The following is a 14,924-nucleotide window of genomic DNA, read 5'->3' as shown; positions in this document are numbered from 1 at the left end:
TGCAGCATTGTCCCTGGGATCCCTTTAAAAAGTCCTTGCAGGTCTGGCAACTCCCCTTTCAATTTCCAGACAACCCTTGGGAACTCCTGGTGCTGCCTAAGACCCCACTGATTCCTGAGGCACTCTCAGGCCAGAACCATTCATCTGCTTCCATAGCACACTGTGGCACAAGGGAGCCAGTAAGCTGTCCTAGACTCACAGAGGCCACCTAGCCCTTTATTTTCTGAGAACACATCTAGGTCACCTCTGCTCTCAGTTCCTACCAGCTTACCTGGGGTTTCTGTCATTTCCTCACTGGGCAGGGTCAGTGCCCTTTTCAGGAACCCACCAGAGTCTAAGTTCTGTCGTTCCATTTGCCATCTGGACTTTCGCTTACCCTCATTAGAGGGACTCTTTCGTGTGAAGACAGGAATCTTTTCTCTAATTCACATTTTAAATCAGCTGTCTGCGCATTGGAAGTCCTCACGGGGTTTATAAGTCCTCACAGGGTTTATGAGGGTTAAATGAGACAATGAATAAATCAAATGGGCGTTAAGTTTGGCCAAGATAGAATTTTTAAGGCTTTTTTTTTTAAATCCAGAGCAGTTTGTGGAAATAATTTTCCATTAAAAAGATAATTTCTGAACCTCGTCTTTTTGACTTAGAATAATTACTTTTATTTTCATAGTTTACATGGCTTCTAGTTCAGCTAGCTAGAGTACAGGTTTACCTTCTCACCTTCATTTTCCTTGTCATAGAATCAGAAATATAATTACAGAGTGGAATAACTTGTTCTAAAGGTGAGTTCTTTTCCTTTTCAATTTCTCTTTTCGAAAATAAACATAGGAAAATTTTGTTGAGCACTTTTTTTGTGTGTGCTTTAGGTTAAAGTTTACAGCTCACGTTAATTTCTCCTACAAAAATTTATACACATTGTTATGTGACATTAGTTGCAAGCCCCACAAGCACGCTCCCCTTTTCCACCCTGGGGTTCTCTGTGTCCATTCAACCAATTCCTGTCCTTTCCTGCCTTCTGTTGAGCACTTTTTTATGTAGGGGGGGAGGGCAGGAGGGAGTTAAAAAGCAGAAGAACCATAAACCTTCTCCTCAAGCAGCTTATGATATTTTTAGAAAACAAATTCTAGACCCACCACCAACTGTTGTCGAGTCATATCCAACTCATAGCGACCCCGTAGGGCAGAGTAGAACTGCCACATAGGGTTTCCAAGGCTGTAATCTTTATGGAAACAGACTGCCACATCTTTCCCCCAGGAGTGGCTTGTGTGAGTTCAAACTGCTGAAATTTCAGTTAGCAGCTGAGTGCTTTAACCACTTCACTGCCAGAGCTCCTAAATTCTAGACATAGATGAAAAGTTAAATGGCAAGATAAGGAAGTGAGTGGAAAATGTGCTGTTGGAAAATTATTGCAAATGCGTGAAAGTTTTTTATAAGGTTTCCAGAAAGCTAAAGACTTGAGTATGTAGCAAATCTTAAACACCAAAAAACCAAACCTATTGCCGTCGAGTAGATTCCTTATAGGACAGAGTAGAACTGCCCCATAGGGTTTCCAAGGACCTGCTGGTGGATTCAAACTGCCAGCCTTTTGGTTAGCAGCCTAGCTCTTAACCACTGCACCACCAGGGCTTCATAGTGAATCTTAGGAAAGGTTATGTTATGTTCTGATTGATTTTTTTTTTCAGTCAATAAACTTTGCTTAATACAGAAATAAAGTGGGAAAAACATTGCTCTGGGATTCAAAAAGCCAGAGTTCTAATCCTGCCTTAGCTGTTATAAACTGTAAAAGTCGTGTGTGTGTGTGCCCGTGTGCGCTCACACATGCGCCCCTACTTGCCTGTGTGAGTATTTTGGGGTGAACTAGAGCAGAGGGAAAAAAGGTCTAGAAGAAAGAAATGGAGGAGAAGCCAGCGGCCCTCTTTGGCAGCTGTCTCATATCTGCATGTAATAAAGAGGGAAAAAAAAGTACAGCTGTCACAAATGTGACAGAACTATCAAAAGTGCATGAAGTTATAGAACCACATCCATATTCAGTGGCTGGTGAAACCTAAGATGGTAACTTCTCCATATTTATTTTTGTTAATTTGTTCATCTGGGAAATATTTGTCAGGCCCCCCACCCATTTTTTTTTTTTTTTTTTTACCATGTGAGTACTCAGGATATAAGGAGAGGCTCTATAGGCATGGATCCTACCCTCATGAAGCTTACGAGCTGATGGGGGTGGTGCAGATAAGGAAGAAATTACTCAGATTTATAATGATAAACTACAAACGAATGGGATGCAGAGCTATGAAAGAGTATCACGGCAGAGAGCGTCTGATCTGGCAGTTCAAGAATGGCTTCCCTGAGGAAGGGACATCTGAGCTGATCTCTGATGATGGGTGGGAATTAAAGAGTTGAAGACTTAAAGAGAACAGCAAGTGCAAAGACCTTGAGGCAAGAGGAAGCACAGCACTAAGATGCTGAAATAAATAAATAACTCTACATGGCTAGAGCTCAGTGCATGAGGAAGAAGGGGCCATGAGATGAATGGAGAAGTCGGCCAGCGCAAGGTCATGCACAGCAATGTGGGGAGACATTAAAGGCTTTTGAACAGGGAAGGACACCACCAGATTTCCTGACTGCTGTGTGGAGAACAGGTTGAAAAGAGGAAAAGAATGGACGGAAGGAGGCCAGTTAGGAAGGCCACTGCATTACTACTGCCTCCTGTGATAAGAACATCCTCATTGCATGTTGCTAGGATGCTGGAAGCTATTGTAAGGAAACATAAAAATTGAAAATAAAAAGTTTCAATTCTCCCTCTTGAAAATAAAGGAAGAGGTTGCTCCCTTATTTTCAGAATTCACTTTAGATGAGTTGTACTAGTAAATTCTTTGTCTTTTGAAAAGTATTAAATCAAAAATGTTCTCTCAAGTGCTTGGGGACCACCCCCTTTTGAAATGTAATCATCAAGGAAGATCACTCCTACCTCCCAGTTTCCTATAAGGAGCTTTGCATAACTTCAGTTATCCTAAAGGATAACATTCCTTTCCATCTTTGCGATCTCTTGGCCAACTGCCTGTGATGCATCACGTTCTGGTTTAACGCATACTCAATAATAAAACTTTTCTTTCTCTTCTATTTTTGTGGAGAGGTTTTCTGAGTTGGGAGTAGATTTTGTTTTTACTGAATTTTCCCCAACACTATGCCACCAGTATTTCACATACCAGCAGGGTCATCCATGGTGGACAGGTTTCAGTGGAGCCCCCAGACTAAGACAGACTAGGAAGAAAGGCCTGGCAACTTACTCCCGAAAATTAGCCAGTGAAAACCCTATGGATCACAACAGAATATTGTCTGATATAGTGCTGGAAGATGAGCTCCCAAGGTTGGAAGGCACTCAAAGTACACAGTGGTTGCAACAATGGACTTGAGCATACCAATGGTCATGAAGATGGTGCAGGGTCAAGCATCGTTTCTTTCTGTTGTATATGGGGTTGCCATGAGTTGGAGCCAGCTCAACAACAACTAACAACAACAACACAACATGCTTTCTTATCTGGACCTCCAAGTCTCCTGGATGATGGGCTTCATAAGAAGGAAAGGCCCTTCAGGAGATCCCTCTGCCACCGGGCCAGGCCTGTGCTGGTTGGCAACCAGTCTTGCAGGACTTGGTTTGGTCAATGAAGTCCCCCAGTGCATGCAAATCTCTGATGATCTGTGTGGATAAGGGGGCTCTCTGCATATGGATTGCAGAAAGCATAGTGCCTAAGACAAAATGGCTGGACGTAAGAGAGACAGAGACCCCTGCTGGTGGATCCAGCAGCATTTGATAGACACAGAGCTGCACCTCCTGTGGGCGATCGAGCTTGACTGCACTCATTCCTGGCTGCTAGGTTTTGAGGATGGAACCCTTGGAGATAGGAGATGCCGAGTGCACAGGTGTGCTGTACTAACTATAATCACGTCCCACCATCTCCATCTCCATAACTACTAATGGACATAATAGCTGCTAATGGACACAAAGTATGTGCCATAGAGGGAGATGATTGTCCTGAGACCCAAAAACATTTATTCCCTATCTTAGTGGGGTAAAAGAGGAAGAATTGTTCACCAGTAATTCTATAATAGCGTATCAGGAGATGGTCACACACCTAAGACAAGGACAAGTGTCCTTGCCCACAGTGTAACTGTCCCCTTTTATTACTCCTTCCCCTATTCTCTTTCTGTACATGCCGTTTAGCACATATTCATTATAGCTTGTTGTTGTTAGGTGCCGTGGAGCGGGTTCCAACTCATAGCAACCCTATGTATAACAGAAGGAAGTGCTGCCAGGCCCTGTGCCATCCTCACAATCATCATTATGCTTGAGCCCATTGTTGCAGCCACTGTGTCAGCCCATCTCCTTGAGGGTCTTCCTCTCTTTTGCTGACCCTCTACTTTACCAAACATGATGTGCTTCTTCAGGGACTAGTCCCTTCTGATAAGTCCAAAGTATGTGAGACGTGCCATCCTCACTTCTAAGGAGCATTATGGTTGTACTTCTTACAAGACAGATGTGTTTGTTCTTCTGGCAGTCCGATGGTATATTCAGTATTCTTCGCCAACACCATAATCCAAAAGCATCAATTTTTCTTCAGTCTTCCTTATGCACTGTCCAGCTTTTGCATGCACGTGAGGCGATTGAAAACACCATGGCTTAGGTCAGGCGCACCTTAGTCTTCAAGGTGACGTCTTTGCTTTTTAACACTTTAAAGAGGTCTCTTGCAGCAGATTTGCCCAATGCAATGCGTCTCTTGATTTCTTGACTGCTGCTTCCATGAACGTTGATTGTGATCCAAGTAAAATGAAATCCTTGACAACTTCAATCTTTTCTCTATTTGTCATGATGTTGCTTATTGGTCCAGTTGTAAGGAGTTTGGGGCACAAATAGGGATCTCTTCCAATTGGTTGGCCAAGTAACTTACCCATTCTAAAGAAAGGTGATCCAACAGAATGTGGAAATTATTGAACAATATCATTAATATCACATGCAAGTAAAATTTTGTTGAAGATCATTCAAAAGCGGTTGTAGCAGTACATCAACAGGGAACTGCCAGAAATTCAAGCTGGATTCAGAAGAGGATGTGGAATGAGGGACATCACTGCTAATGTCAGATAGACCTTAGTTGGAAGCGGAGAGTACCAGAAAGATGTTTAATTGTGTTTTATTGGCTATGCAAAGACATTTGACTGTGTGGATCATAACAAACTATGGATAACATTGAGAAGAATGGAAATTCCAGAACACTTAATTGTGCTCGTGTGGAACCTGTACATAGACCCAAAGTGGGTCACACGTATATGTGGTCATAATATCCCATCCAGGGGCAATTATCCAACAGGCAAGGTAAGCATGCTGCTTCCCTTACTTACCATATCATCTGTAGTAAACAATTTTATATTTTTTTTACCATATCAAAGATTCTGCTTCTAGGTATGGCTGGCATCTGTCTCTTTCCCAACCCCACGGCACCTTCCTACAGAATCAAATCCTCTTTTCAAATTTACAATCCCTGACAGGTGTGGATTACCCAGTAAGCAAGGTAAGCATGGGTTTACTTGTGCTTACTTACTAATCTGTAGTGAGCAACTCAAAGATGTGATGAAACCCATGTGAAATTGTTCACTGTAGATGATCTGGTAAGCAAGGTATGCACCGTGCTAACCTTGCCTATTGGATAATCTTCCCCTGATCCCATCCTGGGACGGGAGCCTAACTTTGAGGGAACCTTGGCTGATGAGGATGTTTGCTGTTCTACTCATCCCTGTCCTGTTTATTCTGTGAGTGGTAAACGCCTATTGATCACACCATTAGAACAGCGTCTGGTTTGCTCTGCTCCGAATGGTCCTTCACAGTAAGAACCTGGGAACTCAGTGCATTGCAGAAGACTAAGAGAGTAGTCTTGAGAACTTGAGGCCCCTGGATAAAGGAAACTTGAACTTATGTCTAGCTTTCACTCCAGTGGTTTTATTGCCTAATTAGGTTGGGAAAGTTGCTACCACTGCTCTGGATAAGGTCAGTGAATTACTCCTGAAATTAGTAACACCATAGAGTTTATGCCAATCCCTGTTTAGGGCCAGGAGATGAAGGTTATAGAATCCTGTTGAGTGGAGTTGTGGACTGTTTACTAGTTTGGGTAGATTATCAAACTCTTGCAGAAATCTATGTAAAAAGTTCCATTAGGGACTCTAGTTATGTTCATTGTTGTTAGTAGCTGCTGTCTAGTTGGCCCCTGACTCGTAGTGACCCCGTGGACAACGGAACAAAATACTGCCCAGTCCTGTGTCATTCCCCTGACAAGTTGTAGATCAGACCATTGTGCCGCATAGGGTTTTCAATGGCTGATTTTTCATAAGTAGAAAGACCTGGTGAGGTCTTTCTTCCGAGGTGCCTCTGGGTCCACCCAGACTTCAAGTGTGTTAACCGTTTGCACCACCCAAGGATTCCAGCCCTTATGATTAGATAATCACAAACAGAGCTGTAAGAAATTTCATCTTATAGTCTGTTATGTATCCTCTCTTTTAATTCTCACAAGTTATAAGATAGGTAGTACTATTATACCCTTTTTATAGACGAGAAAATTGAGATTTTTGAGGGGCTAATTAAATTGCTAAGAGCCCCAATGGCGTAGTAGCTAAGCTCTCTGCTGTTAACCAAAAGGTTGGTAATTCAAACCCACAAGCAGCTCCATGGGAGAAAGATGTGTAAGTCTGTTTTCTTAAAGATTTACAGCCTTGGAAACCCTATGGGGGCAGTCATACTCTGTCCCATAATGTCACTATGAGTCCAGAATTGACTCGACAGCAACAGGTCTGGTTTGTGGTTTTTTTTTTTTTTTTTTTTTTTTCTCAGTTACAAATCTAACAAGCGATAAAGAGAGATTTGAACTCAGACTTCTTGTGCATATACTCTTGCTCAGCTACAGCTATTGCCTCCTGATAGTCAGGGCTAGTTGACAACAGGAATTGAGTACAAGGTCCTAGTGCGAAGATGAGCAGTAGTTGAATAGCTTCAAGATAATTTGCAAATGCCCCCAGAGAGGCTTGAAGAATCCTAGGCCAGCAGTTCTCAAACTTTTTGTTGTTAGACCCTCTTTACATCCTTAAAAATGATTAAAGACTCCAAATAGCTTTTGTTTACATAGGTTATATCTATTGATATTTGCTGTTATTTTTAGTTGCCATGGAGTTCATTCTAACTCACTGCGACCCCCGTGTATGCAGGGTAGAGCATTACTCCATTGGGTTTTCAATGGCTATGAATTTTCAGAAGGAGATCTACAGGCCTGTCTTCTGAGGTTTCCCGGGGTGCATTTGAACTACCAACCTTTCAGCTAGTAGTCCAACGCTTAATTGTACCACCCAAGGAGTCGTTATTGATATTTACTATTTTAGAAATTAAAAATGAGGAAATTAAAAACTATGTGTTTATTTATTTGTTCAAAATAATGATAATAAACCCATTACATGTTAACAAAAATAGCATATTCTTATTAATACTTTCCAAAATAAAATATTTAGTAAGAAGAGTGGCATTATTTTATATTTTAGCAAATCTCTTAGTAGAAGATAGCTGGATTCTCATATCTGCTTCTGCATTCAGTGTATAGAAATATCACATGCCATGTAGCCTCTGGAAAACTCCCCTGTATACTCATGAGAGAATGAGAGTGAAAAAGGCAAATAATGTCTTAGTATTATCAAGAAAATTCTTTTGACCTCAAGGACTTCCTGTAAGAGTCTCAGAGAAACCCAGGGATCTCCAGTCCACACTTTGAGAACCTCCGTCCTAGGCTGATGGTGGAAATAGATTATCTCCATTACAGTGATGAGAGATTTAAAGGGCATGGCAGCTGAGTGGTTCTGGAAATGTTGCCTGAGTCAAACAGCCCAAGTATAGATTGAGTTGCACCTATCCCACTTCCTCCCCAGAATACTCACTAGAAATCAGGGGAGAATGGAATCGCTTTCCTGGTTGCCATTTCCAGCCATGGTCCTATGAAAGAGCAGCGATTGACCTTTACTGCTAGGAAGGACAAGTGCTGTGGCAGCATCTCCTGCCTCTTGTGTTCTCGATCCAACCCTATAGTTTAGAACTGTTCATCTACTAAAAAATTTTTTTTTTTTTTAACAAGGGAGGATTAGGTTGGGGGATCAATTGAATTTAAAATCAAGAAGAAATGGAGCAGAGGAGACAATGACCTTTCTTTCCAGCCTCCATCCCCTGGCTCCTTCAGCGTTCCTCAAAAACAAAAAACCCAATTTTTTTTTCTTTACTATCCCCTAACTTGTGCCACCTTTAAATAAGCTTTTATATTTGTATGTTATTTAAATGTCCCTTTATTCTTCTTTCTACCCAGTAAGTCAATGCTAAAGTTTAATAATCTAATTGCTTTTTTTGTGGCATGTGTCCAGCCTGCAAAATTTGAATTAGAGGCTAGAGGGAGATAAAGGACCTTAAATTTTCCCTGCCACAAAAACTATCAATTGATTTGCAGCTCTGTGCCTCTTGATTTCAATAATTAACTGACAAACAGCATAAGCAAGTATATATAGTAGGAAACACCTATTGATTCTGTATTTCTATATTTGGTTTTTAAATTACATATCTATCATTTAAAGTATCAACAGTAAGTCTTAGTAGAATTGTGTTGTGGATTGAATTATGTTTCCCAAAAGATATGTTGAAGTCTTAACCCCTGTACCTGTGAATATGACCTTGTTTGAAAATAGGTTTTTTCTTTTGTTTTCAGTTAAGTTAAATGAGGTCCTTCTGGAGTTGCTTGGGTCCGCATCTCTTCTGAGTGGTGTCTTATAAAAGCGGAGAATAGAGACAGAGAAAACACATCTTTTCAAATGCACATGGGACATTCATCAAGATGTACCATCGACAAGGCTATGAGACAAATCTGAATAAATTTGAAAGGACTGAAATAAAATACTACATGTTTTCTGACCTTCGAAACCCAAAACCAAACCCATCGCTGCCCATAGTAACTCTATAGGACAGAGTAGAACCGCACCATTGGATTTCCAAGGAGCAGCTGGTGGATTCAAACAGCCAACCTTTTGATTAACAGACAAATACCTAACCACTGTACCACCAGGGCTCCTTTCTGACCTTAACAGATAGAAATTAAAGATCAATAACAAAAAGATATCTAGAATATCCTCAAATATTTTTGTCTATTTGTTTTATCAATTCCTGAGAAAGGAGTCCTACAGTCTCTATAACTGAGGATTTGTCTATTTCACCCTTTAGTTCTGTCAATTTTTGCTTCATGAATTTTGAATTTATCTTGTTAGATACTGTCTTAGTCATCTAGTGCTGTTATAAAAGAAACACCACAAGCGGAAGGCCTCATTGAACAGAAGTTTATTCTCTCACAGTCTAGTAAACTAGAAGTCTGAATTCAGTAGGCCAGCTCCAGAAGAAGGCTTTCTCTCTCTGTCAGCTCTGTAGGAGAGTCCTTGACAATCTTCCCTTCCTTGTCTAGGAGCTTTTCCACACAGGAACCCTCGGTCCAAAGGATACGCTCTGCTCCCAGCGCTGCTTTTGGTGATATGAGGTTCCCCTGCCTCTCTGCTCACGTCTCTCTTTTATATCTCCAAAGACATTGGCTGAAGACACAACCTAATCTTATAGATTGAGTCCTGCCTCACTAACATAACTGCCACTAATCTCATCTCATTACCATCACAGAGATAGGATTTCCAACCATAGGAAAATCACATAAGATGACAAAATGCTGGACAATCACACGATACTGGGATTCATGGCCTAGCCAAATTAATAGACATATTTTGGGGGGACCCAATTTAATCTATAACAGATACACACATATTTAAGATTGTTATATTTTCCTGATTGAACTTTTTTTAATCAATGTAGAATGTGTTCTTCATCTCTAGTAAAAAAAACTCCTTGTTCTGAAGCCTACTGTTATCAGTTGAGTGGTGTACCCCCCAATAGATACATTGAAGTCCTAACCCCTGTACCTGTGAATGTGACCTTGTTTGGATATAGGGTCTTTCTCTGAATATGTGATCAGTGAAATTTATAAGATCATACTGGATTAGGGTGAGTCCTAATCCCTTCTGAGTGATTTATAAAAGGGGAGAACATCCACGTACACAGTCACACGAGGGGAAGACACCGTGTTAAGATACAGCTACAAACAAAGGAACACCAAGAGACACCTGGGGCTACCAGAATCTGGAGGAGATGAGGAAGAATCTCCCCTCAAGTGGACAGAGAAAGAGAGCACAGTCCTGCCAGCACTCTGAATTTGGACTTCTGGCCTCCAGAACTGTGAGAAAGTTAATTTCTATTCTTTAAAACCACCACTTTGTGGTATTTTGTTACTGTGGACCTGGGAAACTAAGACAAATTTAAATGATCTTACACTCCATTTTTAATCTTTTAATTTGAGAAAAACCAAATTCTCCTAATCTCCAAAATTGCATGGCAATTGTTCCCAAAGTATACCCCTAGGCCAGCAATGTTAGCATTACCCAGGAATTGTTAGACCTTCTAAACAGGAAACTCCGAGGGTGGGGCCCAACAGTCTGTGTTTAACAAGCCTTCCAGGCAATTCTGATTCACTGACCTAAATAAATGGTGACTCATACAGTGTTGATGAATTGGAAGATTGCATATCACAAAGATAATAATTTTCCCTAAATTGATCTATAAACCCAAAAGGCAGTGCCATCGAGTCGATTCTGACTCATAGCAACCTTATAGGACAGGGTAGAACTGCCCCATAGAGTTTCCAAGGAGCACCTGGCAGATTCAAACTGCCAACCCTTTGGTTAGCAGCCGTAGTACTTAACCTCTATGCCACCAGGATTTCCAAAATTGATCTACAGATTGAGTAAAACTCCAATCAATATCTCAACAGATGTGTATGTGTTTGAGGTAGAGAGAGAAAGTTTTAAATTATGGATCCAATTTAACAGTCCTAAGACTATTCTGGATTTTTATTTCTTCTTGTGTCCATTTTGATAAGTTGTGTTTTTCCAGGCATCTGTCCCTTTCATCTAAATTTTCCAAATATATTGGCATAACATTATTTGTCATCTCCTCTTATTTATTTTTATACCATCAGTAGGATATTTAAAGTTGTTCTCCTTTTTTCTTCCTAATGGCTTTGTTTTTATCAGTTCACCAGAGATTTGTCAATTTTATTAGTTTCTTGAAAAATAATTTTGGCTTTGCTTTTATATTCACAAACAAAAAAAATTGTATTTAATTTCCACTTTTGTATTTGCTTGTTCTAAATTGTGAGATACTTAGTTTATTAAGTCTAAGCTTTTCTTCTTTTTAAAAATGCTATCTATAAATTTTCCCTCTTAAAACTGCTTTAGCTGCATCCCACAAGTTTAAACATGTACTTTCTTATTTTTCAATTAAAAGAATTTTCTCACTTCCATTTTAATTTCTTCTTTGACAAATGGGTTATTTATAAGGCATTTCTTAATTTCAAAACATATAGGGAATTTCCCAGGGTTCTTTTTGTTATTGATTTCTAGCTTAATTCATTGTAACTAGAGAATCTATTCTGTATGGTTTCAATCCTTTCATATTTGCCAAAACTTAAGTATTCATTATGACCTAATATACATTTTTTTAAATGTTTCGTCTGTACTTGAAAAGAATGTTTTGGGTGAAGTTGTTAGGTGCAATAAAGTTTCTTAAACATGAGGTCAAAATCTTCTATCCTTGCTGATTTTTTCCTACTTATTTTATCAGTTACTTGGAGAAGCATGTTAAAATCTCTGTCTTCAAAAATATTTGAAGAATAATATGCTATTCATCTGCTTATAACATTCTTCTCTACTTTCCTGCAACAAGGTAAGATTATTCTAGTATGATCTCAAAGACAAGCTGGAGGATTTGGCTCAGAAATGGGACAGATTAAAACAATAACTGATCAGGTTTGAATATAATGCTCAAAGCAGAGTAAGGTTGTGTCCACTCAAGAATTAATCAACTGGCCAGTTGGAGAGTGGTGGTGCTGACTTGGCCTCTGGTCCATCAGATTTTTTATTGGTGTTTGGCTTTGAAGAAACAAAACTATTTGCAATTTTCACCTTTGTTTCATTGCTCAGATGTAGTTTTGACACACTATAATTGAGAACATAAGGAACAATATCAGAAAGACATCTGCTTGTTAAAATATGAGAAACTACCAAATCACTGAATGTCTTGAAAATATATTAAACTTGATTCATTTTGCCTAAAAAACAAATATAGCAATCCCTAAAAACCCAAAAAGAGAAAGGAATGAATGAACCAAACTGCGTATAGAGTTGATGATATTAACCGCACAAAGAACAACTATCCTAAATGACTTTGAAAAACTGTAATTACCAAAGAAATTGTATGATACTGAGGATTTGTTCCAAATCATTATGCTGAGTAAAAGAAGCCAGACACAAAGCATCCCATGCTATGACTGCATTTGTATGAATTGTTCAGAATAGGCAAATCCTTAGAGGCAGAAAGTGGATCACGGGTTGTCTGGAGGTGGGGAGGAGCCCTGGTAGCACTGTGGTTAGGCGTTCAGCTGCTAACCAAAAGGTCAACAGTTCGAATCCACCAGCTGCTCCTTGGAAACTCTATGGGGCAGTTCTCCTCTGTCTTGTAGGGTTGATATGAACCAGAATTGACTCCATGACAATGGGTTTGGTAATGGGTTTTTGGAGAGGGAAAGGGAGTTGGGAAATGGGGAGTAACTGCTAATGTAAACAGAGTTTCTTCCTGGGGTGATAAAAATGTTCTAAAATTGGTTGTGATAATGGTTGCACAACTCTAAGTATGTACACTCTAAGTGGGTCAACTGTACGTATCTGAATTATATTTCAGTAGAGCTGTTATTTAAAGTTAAATAAACTTAGACTTTACATTCCTAGTGAGATATACTTCAAAGACAAGAGAATTAAGAAAATGTTTTGTGAACTGTTTTCAATAATCATATTGAAGGTCATATTGCTATTGTTTTGTTGAGGTTTGTTTGTGTATTGTGAAAATAAAGCAAAATATGGTAGAAAGGGAGCCCTGATGGCACAGTGATTAAGAGCTACAGCTGCTAACCAAAAAGTCAGCAGTTTGAACCCATCAGCCTCTCCTTGGAAACCCTCTGGGGCAGCTCTACTCTGTCCTATAGGGTCGCTGTGAGTCAGAACTGACTCAATGGCAATGGGTTTATGGTAGAAAGTGCATACAGATATAAGATCAATTATGTTGACTAAACATCTTGTAGTCCTGATTTTAAATTGGTACTGTCAGAATGAATCCATAGATTTAAATCTTTTACATATATATGCATATTTATTAGTTCTGTCTATTGAAAAGATCTATACACAATGGCCAGCTCAGTAGCAGTGAGTACCTCTTGTACCCCAGTTTGTGATCTCTCAACACCATTTTCAAGTAAAGAAATCAAGGCTCCTCAGAGAAATGACTGATTCTTGATCTGGAGGAGAAAATGTTAAAGACAAGTCTGGAACATCTTGTCATTCCAGAAAGCAAGAAAGCTATCAAAGATTAATGTGATTGTTTCAAAAGAAGTCAAGAATCAACTTGAAGAGTCTCCCACTGAGATAGAACAACTTGTGCACAAATGAAGTTAATAACTAAAGTGAATTGAAATACATCAAAAAAAAATTATTTTTTATAATAAGTTCATGATGTGTTCATAATGATACTAAAAAAAGAAAACTTGTCAGTGTTGGAGGATACTCGGGGAATAACTCATTATTTTGAAAACAGTTAAAGGAAAGGATCAAGCATTTAATCTACCCTTCCTATATAACCTCTAAATTAAGACAATCAAATAGTTAATGAGAGGAAATTTCTTTATATGGAATTTTTCCAGTAAATAAGAGGTAATGATAGACTTGAAATACATCTTTTTTTGTAACTCTTATAGAGTATTTAGGTAGTTATCATTCAATGATGGCTAATATCACAACAAAAGAGAAAAACAGGCATTATGTACCTCCTCCTGGAAGTATGGTACATCACCTGTGAAGTATTCTTGCCAAAAAAATCAAGCCAAAAAAAATAGCAGAGAGAGAGAAAACGTTGATTAAAAGAGGTGTCATGGCAATGGAATACTACGCATCGATAAAGAACAGTGACGAATCTGTGAAACATTTCATAACATGGAGGAACCTGGAAGGCATTATGCTGAATGAAATTAGTCAGAGGCAAAAGGACAAATATTGTATAAGACCACTGTTATAAGATCTTGAGAAATAGTATAAACTGAGAAGAACACATACTTTTGTGGTTACAAGAGGGGGAGGGAGGGAGGGTGGGAGAGGGTTGTTTACTGATTAGTTAGTAGATAAGAACTACTTTAGGTGAAGGGAAGGACAATACTCAATACACGGAAGGTCAGCTCAACTGGACTGGACCAAAAGCAAAGAAGTTTCCGGGATAAACACACTTTTCTTCAAAGGTCAACAGAGCAAGGGCGGGGGTTTGGGGACTACGGCTTAAGGGGACTTCTAAGTGAACTGGCAAAATAATTCTATTATGAAAGCATTCTGCATCCCACTTTGAAATGTGGCGTCTGGGGTCTTAAATGCTAACAAGTGGCCATCTAAGATGCATCAATTGGTCTCAACCCACCTGGAGCAAAGGAGAATGAAGAACACCAAGGTCACACGATAACTATGAGCCCAAGAGACAGAAAGGGCCACATGAACCAGAGACTTACATCATCCTGAGACCAGAAGAAATAGATGGTGCCCGGCCACAACCGATGACTCCCCTGACAGGGAGCACAACAGAGAACCCCTGAGGGAGCAGGAGATCAGTGGGATGCAGACCCCAAATTCTCATAAAAAGACCAGACTTAATGGTCTGACTGAGACTAGAAGAATCCCGGCGGTCA

At 39.7% G+C, this 14,924-nt stretch overlaps 1 protein-coding gene across 2 annotated transcripts in view; it reads left to right on the top strand.

Annotated features, from left to right (window-relative positions):
• LOC111751332 (cbp/p300-interacting transactivator 4-like) overlaps nt 1-14,295 on the top strand; it is a 45,432-nt gene extending 31,137 nt beyond the window's left edge. The window contains exons 3-4 of one of the 2 annotated variants that reach the window (XR_010318205.1): nt 5,450-5,558; nt 8,769-14,295. The gene's annotated coding sequence lies outside the window, so the exon portion shown is untranslated. The remainder of the gene's footprint in view (nt 1-5,449; nt 5,559-8,768) is intronic. The other variant, XR_010318206.1, reaches the window with a different exon arrangement.
• Nucleotides 14,296-14,924: the final 629 nt, after the last annotated feature.

This window comes from Loxodonta africana, chromosome 17, assembly GCF_030014295.1.
Source record: "Loxodonta africana isolate mLoxAfr1 chromosome 17, mLoxAfr1.hap2, whole genome shotgun sequence".
Classification (NCBI taxonomy): Eukaryota; Metazoa; Chordata; class Mammalia; order Proboscidea; family Elephantidae; genus Loxodonta; species Loxodonta africana.
Note: the sequence above shows the minus strand (reverse complement) of the source record. Positions and strands in the feature narration are given on the sequence as shown.